Source organism: Sciurus vulgaris (genome assembly GCF_902686455.1).
Source record: "Sciurus vulgaris genome assembly, chromosome: 8".
NCBI classification, from domain to species: domain Eukaryota; kingdom Metazoa; phylum Chordata; class Mammalia; order Rodentia; family Sciuridae; genus Sciurus; species Sciurus vulgaris.
Genome location: NC_136468.1, coordinates 58,546,033 through 58,558,931, shown reverse-complemented (window position 1 = coordinate 58,558,931; position 12,899 = coordinate 58,546,033). Strand labels below are relative to the sequence as shown.

Here is a 12,899-nt window from a genome sequence, read left to right as displayed (position 1 = left end):
GTTTAGGGTTTTTTTTTTTTTTTTGTACCAGGGATTGAACACAGGGGCACTTAACCACTAAGCCACAACCCCAGTTCTTTTTCATTTTTAAATGTATTTTTGTTGTTTTCTTTGAGACAGGGTCTCCTCCCTAAGTTGCTTACAGCCTTGCTGAGTTTCTGAGGCTGACTTTGAACTGGGATCCTCCTGCCTCAGCCTCCCCAGTCACTGGGATTACACGCATGCACCATTGTGTCTGGCCCAATTCTTAAACTTTACTCAAAAGAACAAGAGTTTGAAAGAATGCAGTGGGAAATACAAGGGGCAATTGATCTTGTCTTGAAGAAATTAGTGTCATTTCTTAGACGATATGACATACACTTCAAGACCTGAAGAATGACCAGGGTGTCTCAGGTAGAAGGAGCACCATATACAAGTTTCCAGAAATGACAGAGTGGTCCCACAGTGTAGTCAGTGGAGAAGGAGGTGTTCTGTGAACTCAGTTCAGTGTGTCCAACAGTGAGAGCTCTGTGATGCCATCCCACAGATCATGGATAAGAACTCAGGACGAGAGCTGAAGTCATTTGAAATTGAGCTGATAGAGTGATTAGGAAGATATAGAGTAAAAGGAAAAAGAGACCCTAATGACCTGAGAAAAGTGAAGAAACTAGCAAGTGGGGAGTTGTAGTAAGAAAGGAAAATAGGAATTTCCAGAATTTTTAGTCTTTCACTATTTTTTCAGTGTCTTTATTCTGTAAAAGAAAAATACAGAGAAGTTCCCCAGACACCATCCTATAGAACCTCCCAGTTTCTTGTATTCACTAAACCACTGGACCATGGGACAGGTCCCTTGTTCCACATGCTCTTTACTATTTAGCCTTTTGCATCCTTTGCTACTATTTCACAGACAAGCAAGAGAAGCTTTCAAATCATCCTCCTTGGGTTGTCTTCAGCCATTGGCACAATAAGTTATTTAGGTCTTTCTAACTTCACGTGGCTTTCATGACCCTGAATTTGAACTGTCAGCTCTCTAACTTTCGCTATTTCATCTATGACTCCCATTTCCCTTTCTTAAATCCCTAAATCTATAAACTTTCTAAATTTTTCTTAGGGTACTTGTTATTTTCTCCCAATCCTATTAAGGAAGTCACTCAGTTATCATGAAACAATGCACTTCTTCTTCTTGTATCCAATTTTGCATTTCAAAATTATGATTAAAATTCTTTTCCTAGATAATTCACTGCAACTTTAATTCATTTTGCCTTAGTAAGGAACTCATCAACTTTTCTTTCAAACCCACCTCTGCTCCTACCTTTCTCATTTTGGTTAATGCCATCATTAAGGCCTATAAATAAATTGCTATTTTACCTTAAATGTTCTCCTCCTGTAGTCCATTTTGCACTGTAAGTTTATCAAATGTTTTTTCCCATTATTATTTTCATAGCCTTTTTTGACAGTATTATTCATGTTCTTACTATTATACATAACTATTTTTAGAATAATCTAACTTGTCTTCAACATGTATTATCTATTTTCTCTAAGCCATTTATATATTCCTATAGAAATATATGCATTTGTAGCATGCATTTTTCAGAACAAATTTCAGGTATCATAGATATGACAAAGTAGTATAAATTAGCTGAGGCAAGCAAAGAAGACAAGAAGATTGATGTTACTCTGTGCCTGTAATAAGGCTGAAAGTACATATCACATTGATCAATGCATGTACTTGAGCTGGGTCACTATTTTGGCTCCACATATTCTAGCACAAGAGGAAATTGGGAAAGTTTGTCAGTTTCATTATTCACAGTGAGTTCAATACAGAAAATAAACTAAGGGCAATGAGTGTCATCCACAAACTAACCCTGACATATCTTACCAGGGGAACTGACTACAGTTTCCCTTCTTTAATTCTTCAGTGAATCTGCTTGCCGTTCTAGAACATACCTACCATCTTCATCAGAATATTGTTCACATATTGAATAGAAGTTTCTGTTCACTTATTAAACAGAAAATTTCTAGTATTGAAAGAAAACTTCTTTTTTCTTTGATAATATTCAATTCTTTTATATTATCCTCATTTTCATACTTGTCTTATGACAACTACCTATCCTATACCTCTCCCTCTCTCTCCTTCAGTGTCTATCTGTAACAAAGTTTCCCCCTAAGCTTATTTTGCATCTTTTCCACTGCAACAATCCAAATATATAATCTTATCTTTTCTCTCCTGAATATGAAAACATATTCAATGTTTTCCCTGCCCCTAGCCTCACCTTCTCCCAACCATATTGTTCTATCACCTTTCACAAATCATTCACCAGCACCTGTGCATATACTACAATTAGAATCTATTAAACTCTATTTTAATCACTTGTTTTCTTTTTTCTGTATTTTTGTTAGCTAATCTCACTATTTTTTCCTTCTACTCTAAGTATAGTTTCAAAAACAGTATACAGTTCCAAAATAAATGAATGGCTCTGTGAATGAATGAATGAATCTCCAGAAGTAAAATGCATAGTTTTTTGTTTGTTTTTGAAGGAAGGAATCACATTTTCTTGCTTTTTAAAGTGGTTTATTAAAGTTTGTTTGGATGAGTCAAGTTCCTCATAGATTAAAAAATATTTAGGGTCCTGGTTAAAGAAATGCTTAGATGTTGCTTCTTTAAATTAAAAGTATTCCTAAAAGTTACAACACAATAGCAAGTGTTCAAAATGTTTTCTGAAAGTTTATGAATGTCATTTGAAGCTAGAAGAAGCTTTTCTTTTCTTTGATCTTATCCTTTTACATTATATAATTAATGTAGTAAATTAATTTTCTCTTTGCAATTTTTCAAAATTAGATTTCATCAATATGATTAAAATAACAGAAAACATGTCTCTCCATTTTATGTAGCTAAAAACAACGCGTATGTTGGAAGTCAGAGATTACCATTGTTCCGAGAAACTACAAGCAATTCAATAACTTGTCATCAAAAATTCCTCATGGAAAAAGTTTACCAAAATTCATTTATTGACCTACTTTATTAATCCTCCATAGAAAGCTAAGAAAGTTCATGGCATTCACAAAGAAAGCTATTCTATGCCCAGTTATTCCCTCAAATGGGAAGCAGAAATGAAAAATCCAAACACACTAGTTTTTTTTAAAAAATCTGTGTTCTATAAACTACCAAAGGAGAAAATGCCTATTTCCAGGCACCAGATATGAAATTCTTGATTTTTATGTGACCAAGTCCATTGAAAGTAATATACCCAATTAAATAGTCCTTTTAATACTGTACACAGGTACAGTACCCTGAGACCCCTTTCCACATGGAAGTGTTCTCTGTGAAGTTTGCAAAATCCAAGGTGACAATGATTTAACAAAATCTGTGAGCTCACACAATTTGAAAAGATTTCTTGCAATGTGAAGCAGGAAGTTGATGATGTGTATTAAAAGCTAAACATCAAAAGAAAGTGGCCAGATCCATTTAAACAAGATCAAAGTGCATTAATCTCACCAGCATAAAAGTGCAATGTAAACACTATGAAAGGTAAATAGAGTTGGAAAGGAGTCTCTCATCTGGATAACTTAAATGGTATGCCTTTGGGGAAGAGACTTTGTCTTTACAGACACTGGTACTTTTGCAATGCCCTGAGCACATGGTGGAAGCTAAACAAATAATCCCATTTAATAATCTTGGTCCAATGCTATCATGTGAAGCATGGAATCTTTAGTCATGATAATGGCGATAAACGCTGAGTAAATACACCATTCTTTTCTCGTCCCCTTTATCTCCTTTACCGCCCCCTTGACATTCTTCCACACCTCATCCTGCAGATGGCATTTCTTGCAAAATTCATGTTTGGCACCACCTGCCACTTGTAACAGTACCACTCTGTTGAAATATTTTTAGCAGCTGCAAATTAAACTGTCCTTCAGGTGCAATCTCACACTTAATGAAAATGACACCTTGGCACAGGACATGCGGCTGCCTTTATGATTCACTTGGCAGCTTAAGCATATTTAAATAATGAACACATTTTGCTGCTCTCAGCATCAGAATCGATCTGAATCTCTACTATAGCAACAGTATTTGACTGGACCTATCCCTTCTACCAACAAGCTCCTAAAGGACAAGAATTAGAATTATTTTTCTAAAAATGAATTAAATTTATAGGATGATTAATTAAGGCTTTTGGAATATCTGTAAGTTTAAGTTAGGATAGGCATTGGTTTCTTAGGACATAAATTATACATAGGTCATTTGTAAAAGAGAATGGAATTAAGAATTTAATCTCTCTTGCACAAGTGCCACAAGGTGTAGAGGGTTTCATGCACTACTCTTGTAAAATATGTTAGAGGTTCCAGAGCAGAGTAAGAGGAAATTAATTCCACTGCAGAAAAACAACACGAATTACCAATCTCTCTGAACCAAAGGTGACACCATCTCGAAAGGTAAAAAGAAGGCTTGAGGATATAGAGAGTACACAAATAAAAAACACACTCTTATTTTCTTCACACTTAAAATGTGATCCCACTGACATTATGACAGGTGGTGTTAGACAACCCTTGAAAAGACAATAAAGAGGCAAGCTCTTCCTTCATTGAGCATGTGTAAAAATTATTCTGTGATAGAAGTCAGAGGAAATGAGTGGAAACCAGTCTTCTCCCACTCACTAGATTTATAATGTCAAAAAATCAATTAATGTCAACTAACCTCAGTTTCCTTGTCTCTTAGAAAGTGCATATCTCTGAGAGTGTTAGAAGAGTTAGGAAATAATCTACATCTATTTTCAACATAACATAGGCTTTCAAAATTACTAGCATTATGATTTTATAACATTGTTCATAAAACTTGGTGAAATATCCTACAAAAAGTATATATGTTTAAAAGTTAATGGTAATGTAAACTTTTACAGCTAGTGAAACCATGTTGAATCAGATGCCTGCTGATAAAGGAGAACAAAGACTAATTGTAAATTATGAAAATGTCAAAATGCTATTTATAACCCAATATCAGGGCTCAGGCTTCAAAATACTTACAAGGTAAACTGTCTGGGAAATTGATAACAGGAAAAAATCATCACCAGATGAGGGCCATTGCACCAGGATGGCAGCCCCAGGGATGGATTCTTCCCTTTCAGCTTTTCCATAGCATAAGGGAAAACAAAAGCTCCAAAGAATCAATAGACCATGATGAGAACTTCCAGCACATTAAGAATGTAAGGAATGCAGTATAAGGTCATCTCACATTCTTAGCCAACAGCTTAAGCAGAGTAGATGTATCATTTTTGGCTGTGGAATAGAAAAACCTATGGCTGCCAGGGAACGGGCCTGGAAAAACTTCTGATGTTTAACTGGCTGGGAAGCTGCAAACAGTCCTTGGAACAGTTTAACCCCAAGAAAGGTTCAGGAGGAATTGCATCAAGATGGAGAAGAGGACTGATTAGAATAGAAGATAAACACAAAAGGTAAATGAAAATAAGAGCAACTATTTCCTGTGCTGCTTCCTTTTACTTTATATGCGTTATTTAATCCACACTCAGTCTGGAAGAAACCCTGAGATTAAGATGGAGAGACTGCTCAAAGTACAAACTAGTAACTGAGAAAGCCAGGACAAGAGCAAAGGTTGAGTTCTTGCTACTAGAATGAGTTGCGACAAGGGTCTGCAAACCTGTTTTACAGTGTCTCTATGTTGCACGTACTTACACATTATTTGCTTACTTGGTTTATGAGGTTAATGAAGAGATTTGTTCTTGACATTAATAAAACAATAGTGGAAAAGTTTACTGCTTTCTACCCAAGTAAAATAAGGCTATTTGAATTAAATGGTCATATCCAAGCAAATGTCCACAGCATTCCTCAACCGAAGGCATATTACTGAAGAGGAAGTGAAAGCCTTTGGGATATTGGACTTATAAGCATAAACATATGAAGTTATCACAAACATCACTGTGCAGTGTAATGCCTTCAACTCTCTATGTCAAATCAAATTAATCACCTTATTTCTCTGATCAACCCTGTCACTGACAGAAAACAGTTTTCCATTCTCATCATTCCAGTTTCATCCCCTTTATCTGGGAACTGATGGCAATCCTACCAATTCTTTCTTGATATACTTTAGGATTTATTTTTCCCTTAATTCTGTTGTCTTATTTACAAGCTCTTCTTCTCTCTCCTTAAGTATTGATCTGTCCTCTTCAAGACCACAGCTTCAAGTTGTTCTTCTTCCCCATCCACACTTTACAATGTTGTCAGTGTGTATTTCTAACACAGACTTAGCTATTTGATGGTTTTCCATTGACTGGACAATTCGATTCAAACTCCTTCATGAGGTATTCAAGATCTCTGTTTTCTGGACTCTATATATAATTCTAGGGCTTATGTCCTTTGAACTTGTCCCTGAACCCTCGTGTCTCATTACTCAAAATTCCCTAACATTTCATTCTTAAAATATTTATGTAAATCCCTCTAACAAGATCCTTATCAAAAATCTTTCCAAAATACTTCTTTAAATTCTTTAGATAAAAATTCTTCTATATTTCAATAATATTTCACTTCAATTGAGTCACACCTGCATGACTGCCCTAAATTATCCTTTACAATGATTATGCTTCTTAAGTTTTTTGAGGAAGGGTTTACCATTCCTTTTTGAATCTTCTCTAGCATTTAGGATATTTAAAGATACTTGCTAACTTGAATTACAGGGACACTATTTTATACAATTGATTTGCAATTTGTGAAGTGCCTTCACTGGGATAATAGTGTAACCTCATGGCCATAGAGGAACTGTCAGAGTATCCAGCCTAGCTCCATCATTTACTAACTATGGGACCCGGTAAGAGTCATTTGGTATCTTTATCTCAAGGTCTCATTTCTAAAGTGAGTATGTGGAAATGTTTGATCAGATGATGTCACAGAGTTCACACAAATGGACTTAAAATGACATGTTATTATGAAATACGAACCATTCTTGACTTACAGTTACTTCTTTTTCATTATTCAATCATGTGCTTTTTACCAGAAATGATTTTGGAAGAGTATCAGTGAAGTCAACAAATGCAAGCATCCTTTTTGAAAAGAGAAGTGGAAGACTGACCTCAGGTGACCATAATGGAAGAGAATATAAAAAAGACTCAAACCAGGAAGAGCAGCAGCAACATTGTTCTCTGTGCTTAGACAATGACACCAAGATTACAAAAATCAGAAGATTAAGTTTTACTCTAAATGCTGAGTCTTGAATAGCTGTTAGTGAGGCAAAACTAAGTGTGCTATAATAATTATAGGTGTTTCTTCACATTCTTTAATCAACATATTAGTTTATTAAGTCTATTCATCAATCATTATCCTTGCACTATTTAAATTCTTTTTAATTACACTGTGTATAAGCAATATTGTATGGATATGTATGACCACTATGAAGTAATAAAATAATTTTGGGATTAAATAAAAGAATATAAGAAAGTTGAAAAATAAAATATTCATTTGAAAAAATACTATGTAATGATAGAATTGTTGCTTCGTTCTCTTTGCCATAAACACTTTTGGTTATTTTAATTCTAATCCATAATTTCTAAGCTATTTTATGATTAATCGAAAATTTTGACTGACTTTTAACCATGTTCATGATGTAGATTGCATGTTTCCTTGTTCAAAAATGACTCACTATCTCCATCTTCTTCCCATCTACTTCTCTTGGATAACTCATCTTGCTCAATGCCGACAAATGTATTGGAGCTCAGAAGCCTGGGATTAGTCTTGAATTTTCTTGTCATTGACATCTTATCAATCATCAAGCTTAATTTCCATTTCCCTCTTAAACATCTTTCATATCTGCCTTATCCTTAATGTCCTCATTTAAATACTTAAATTTTTCCACTTTTTCAATAACTTTTGACTATGTTTTTCTCCTCAGTCTTACCTTCCCACATTCTTCCATATTGATACCAAGAGGGACTTTATCAATTTTCAAAAATTTTAATGTCAATCCAGTATTCAATATCTTTCTTCATACATTTCTTTGCGGGGGATATACTATTGCCTAGAGATATTTTATGAAAACAAATATATACCTGACCTGTGATCCACTTATTCCATTTTTAGCTGTTTAATCAAGAAACATGAAATGCTATGTCCACAACAAAACTTGGACAAGATGTGTTAGCAAGGTTATTAAACAGGTTACTCTTGATGGATGAACAGGGAACACACTGTAGTATTTCTATACAACTGATCACTACTTGGCAATAAAAAAAGAACTGTTAATACATGTGATGATGTAAATGAATTTCAATAGCATTAGAACAAGAGTACATATTATATAGTTACATTTACATGAACTTCTAGAGTAGGCAAAAAGAACCTATTGTGGAAAAACAGCACAATTGGTTTATTCTAGGGGTCAGGGTTCAGGGATCCACTGATAAGAAGCACACACGAATTTTCTTGAGTGAATCATTCTTTGATATGGGTTTGTATTAGAGAAGCGTATCATTTGTCAAAACTCCTTGTATAGTATACTTAAGGTTTGGACACCTCAGTATATGTAAATTTTAACTCTGAAAAAATACATAAAAATAATTGGAGACATACTATTGTTAATCATTATGAAAAAGATGTTCTAATGTTTTAAAGTACTTTGATTTCATAAAAATGATTGGTAAATGGAGAGAGGAGTGGATGGATAGATGGATGGATGGATATGTGATACATTATAAGTTATTAATTTGTAGAGTTTAGATGAAGGACAAACTCGTATCCCTGTAAAATCATTTTATCTTTCCTTTATTTGAAAAATTTCATTTCAAAGTATTAGAAAAAGAATTCCTACGTATGACAAAAAGTAACATATTTTCTTTTTAGTTTGCAGAATAGGTGAACTCAAGACCATATGTGGATTAAGGTAAAAATAAGAAAATGAAATATGAAAATATAATTATTATTATTAGTGGTGAAATGATGTAATTTGCTTTCTTTTACCAATACTTATATTTATGTTCAGTCTTAAACTACAGCAAAATTAACAAATTTAAACAATATAACTGAGACTAAACTCCAATCATTAGTAGAGATTTTCAGAAATGCGAATTTGGTATGGTAAAATCTACATGTGTAATTTGTTTTCTATGTCTAGATAGCAAAAAATGTTCTTTCTACTTACATATCATGGCCTTTAATATCTTCTATTTAACAGGAACTTTTATTGTTGTTTTTGTTTGGTACTGGGGATTGAATGCAGGGTTTTGTGTATGATAAGAATGTGTTCTACCTCTGAGCTAACAACCCAGCCCTCAAAAAATGAGGAAATTTTTATGGAAATGTTCCATAATGAAATTGTCCATAGGTGATAGAATTGTTTTGGAAAAAAATTAGTAATAAAGTTTTTTTTTTATAACTAACATCTGTTATGTTTTGCTTTTATTGTCTGTTTCATTGATTAATTTGTGTCTATTATCACTTTAAGATGATTTTTCTATCATGGTGAATAAGTCAAATTTCAGGAACATAGTGCTGAGCATGAGATAGGTTTGTAGGAGACTGGTTGGCTATAAAACAAGCAATACTTTTATATTTAAAAATGGAAATGATATAAGTATGCATCTTATTCTCTATATTTTAGAGTGACTTTTTCCATTACAAATTGTGGGAGAGGTATATGGTATCTTGTTATTTACAACTACACTGTGTATAATGATTTAGAAGTCTGTGTCTTGTAATGCTAACTGTGGGTTAGAAATATTTTGATGTCCTTAGATTTAATTCATTTACCTAAACTATAATGTTTGTAGATATTTGTATAATTTTTGTTATTTATTCTATCTTATCTGCAGGAAACTGCCATAATTATAGATGTTTCCTTGTATAAAGATCTTCAGTAAATAAACTCATATTGTGAATATATTCAGCCATAATTTTCAACTGCCTTCCATTATTTATATTATAATGCTTGTGAGTGTGCTAAGTATAAAGTGGTGTGTGATTAAAAAAGATTATTGTTGCCATTTGAGAAAATCAGATAGAATTTCATGCAGTAAATAATCTCCAGGAAGAATATTTTATTTAATTATCTTGCAATGGTTTTATACACACACATGCACATATTCTCTTTTGATATTATTTTGATTTCATATGAAGACATCAAAGACTTAAGCCAATTGCTTTTCGCAAAAAATTTCTATAGAATAGAAAGGGTTTGGAGGAAAAGTGCTCATATTTCTATGTTTTGTCACTATGGTCATTGTCAACCTGAAGGGAAGTCATATGGTAGATGAATTAAAGGAACTGTTCTTAGCAAACAAAATCATGGTGTCAATGGAGTCCGTGTTTACAAAATAATTACAATATTTTTCATAAAATTCAATTAGAAATAACTTTTAAATGAAGAAAACCAAGTCAGTAAGCCTTCCTTTACTATATTTGAAGAAAATAGTATCTTTTATTTAGAAAAACTGTTGCCCTGGGTAACAAATATTTATATAATTTTAATTAATCAATGACCTCACACTGAAACCTTCTCCTAAAAGGGAAAATGGGTAGAGTTTCAAGAAACAAGGCATTTCCTAAACCACCTCATTTTAAATTAGGGCATGTTTTTCTTCCCTTTGCCAGAAAGTTCATCGAATTTTTAGACAATGTGCATACTCTGCTTTATTAAATGAGATGAAACAAATGCATTTAAGTGTGTGTGATTTATTTTTTAAAAGTTTCAGTGCTTAATCAAAGAGCTCAAAAAAAAAGAAAAAAAAATCAACCCTCCAAATAGATACAGTACAGGCATGATTTAAATCTCTCTGAGAAGGAAGAAAAACATAGGAGTACTTCTTTTCAACTTTCTCAAGTCCAGTCATATCTCACTCATTGGCAATGTTTAAATAATAACTGGATAAGTTTAAGATGCATCTCATGTAAATTTATGTCTCTCTAAAATAAATGTGATAGCATATTACTTGAATTGATAATGTCCTTATTTGCATTAATACTTTTATTTGGGATTGAATTATTTCTTTATCATGTTGAGAATATTTTGTTCTACTACTAGCGAAAATGATTTAAATTGGTCAGAAGAAAACGTTCAATTTTATCTTATTTTAACATTGAAAGCATGTATTTTATTTTTTAAATATTAAGATAATGAATTGATTTAATAGAGTTCCTGTTACAGAATCACCCTTGTAATATTGGAATTGATTTCATAATATTATTTAGAATTTAAATATTTATATATTCATTTCTAGTTTCTCTTTTTGTCCAATACTGTTATTGTTGTATTATAGCACCATATAACTTGAATAACTTAAAAATCTTTTCTATCTTTGCCTATGCTCTGAAACATTCCCTAAAGGTAGTGTACAATTTTCTTGCTCACATATTTTATATATAATTCAAAATTAAGTTTATTAACAGAGTAAAATTGGGATACAAAACCACTAAGCAACACAAAAGCAAAACAATTTTGAAATACTTTCTTTTTTCATTAAATTTTTTTATTAAATTCCTTGAAAATATAAGTATATTCCTAATTTCTGCCTTTTTAAAAAACTCAGAATCTATAGGGAACTATATTTATATTCACAAAACTAGTATTTGTGAATTCCAGTAGCAGTTTTATTCAGAAAAAAATAATCATCATATAATCATAAAAACTCCATTGCTAACAAATTTCCTGAATACACAATCACAAAAATACTTTACTCTGTGAAAATGTAAAGTGGATCTTATGAGGAATGGAGAATGTTTATTTTTGATGTCTGTCCATTTCCTCAGGTATAGTAATAGTTCCAGCTCAGTAGTGTGACATGGGCAGGGGAGGTTGTCCTTTGAGTTGAACTGATTAGGCCCTTGGGTTCTAGTAAAAGGGTGGTACTGTAAGAATGTGGCCTGATTCCCAAAATAAAATATTGGGTTTAGGGACCAGGAAAGATTTAGGTCAATTTTTATTGGGCACAGACCTTGGCAACATCTTAATAATGTGAGTATTATTATAGATGGAACTTAATTATCCTGATTACAACACTAGAGACATGTTCAGCAGTTCTATCATTCTCTGGCCAGAAAATGTTCTCAAAAATACAGGAAATTTAGAATCTCTTCAAAGAAGAAAAACATGTTTAACTGCGATATAATTAGCAGTTTCTATGGCTTTTGTTCTTAAGAGACAATAATAGTTTTGATTCTTGACGATGTCTAATTATATGGGGAAGGAAATTCAAGCAAGAAAAGGAGACAATTTATAGCATAATTTTCAAAGTAATTTGATTTTGTTGAAAACAATTCTTATTGCATACCCTGTTTAATCTGCAAGAACTTATTATCCCTCAAGAGATAATAAGTCAAATTTCACATCAAGTTACACTGTTTTTTTGTACTTTCCCAATCTTAATATTGAAATTAAAATATTATTATAATTTTGTTTTTGTAAGGATCATGTCTGTTTAAACTAGGAAGTTGTTATAATTACGAAATTTAGAGAGTGTTTAATATTGGAATAACTGGTGTGTGTGTGTGTGTGTGTGTGTGTGTATAATCATACCACATACCTATAATTTGAAATTTTAAGATTGCAACATAAAATTTAATGTTGCAACATAAGATGTATAACTTGTGATTTGATATTTGGGGTTTATTCTGTTTTATTTTGCACTAAAAATGTACCTTGTTTTTCTTTACAGAGAGTTTGGAAAATAAGATATTTAAATGGAAATTTCTGACAAATACACACATTTTATATACTATGTCACTATTATATCACCCAATTTATCATTTAAAATAAAATATTAGTCCTAGTCTAACTTTATTTACTGTTGCTTGAAAATCCATCTTCCCTGTTCAAAGGATACACTTCTATATTTATATTCCCATTTTAAATGAATAGAAGTTAATAATTTAAGAAGACCAATATTAGAATGCAGAGTTTCAATTAGATCCTAGAATGAGCAAACTGA

The 12,899-nt window shown here is 32.4% G+C and overlaps 1 protein-coding gene and 1 long non-coding RNA gene across 9 annotated transcripts in view; one reads left to right on the top strand and one right to left on the bottom strand.

Annotated features, from left to right (window-relative positions):
• The window catches only part of SEMA3A (semaphorin 3A), a 465,420-nt gene that overhangs the window by 51,945 nt on the left and 400,576 nt on the right, over nt 1-12,899 (bottom strand). The gene's annotated exons all lie outside the window — the stretch shown is intronic.
• Nucleotides 1,624-12,899, top strand: part of LOC306668406 — a 50,916-nt gene continuing 39,640 nt past the window's right edge. The window contains exons 1-2 of the long non-coding RNA XR_013765862.1: nt 1,624-5,429; nt 8,821-8,860. This is a non-coding gene — a long non-coding RNA (uncharacterized lncRNA). The remainder of the gene's footprint in view (nt 5,430-8,820; nt 8,861-12,899) is intronic.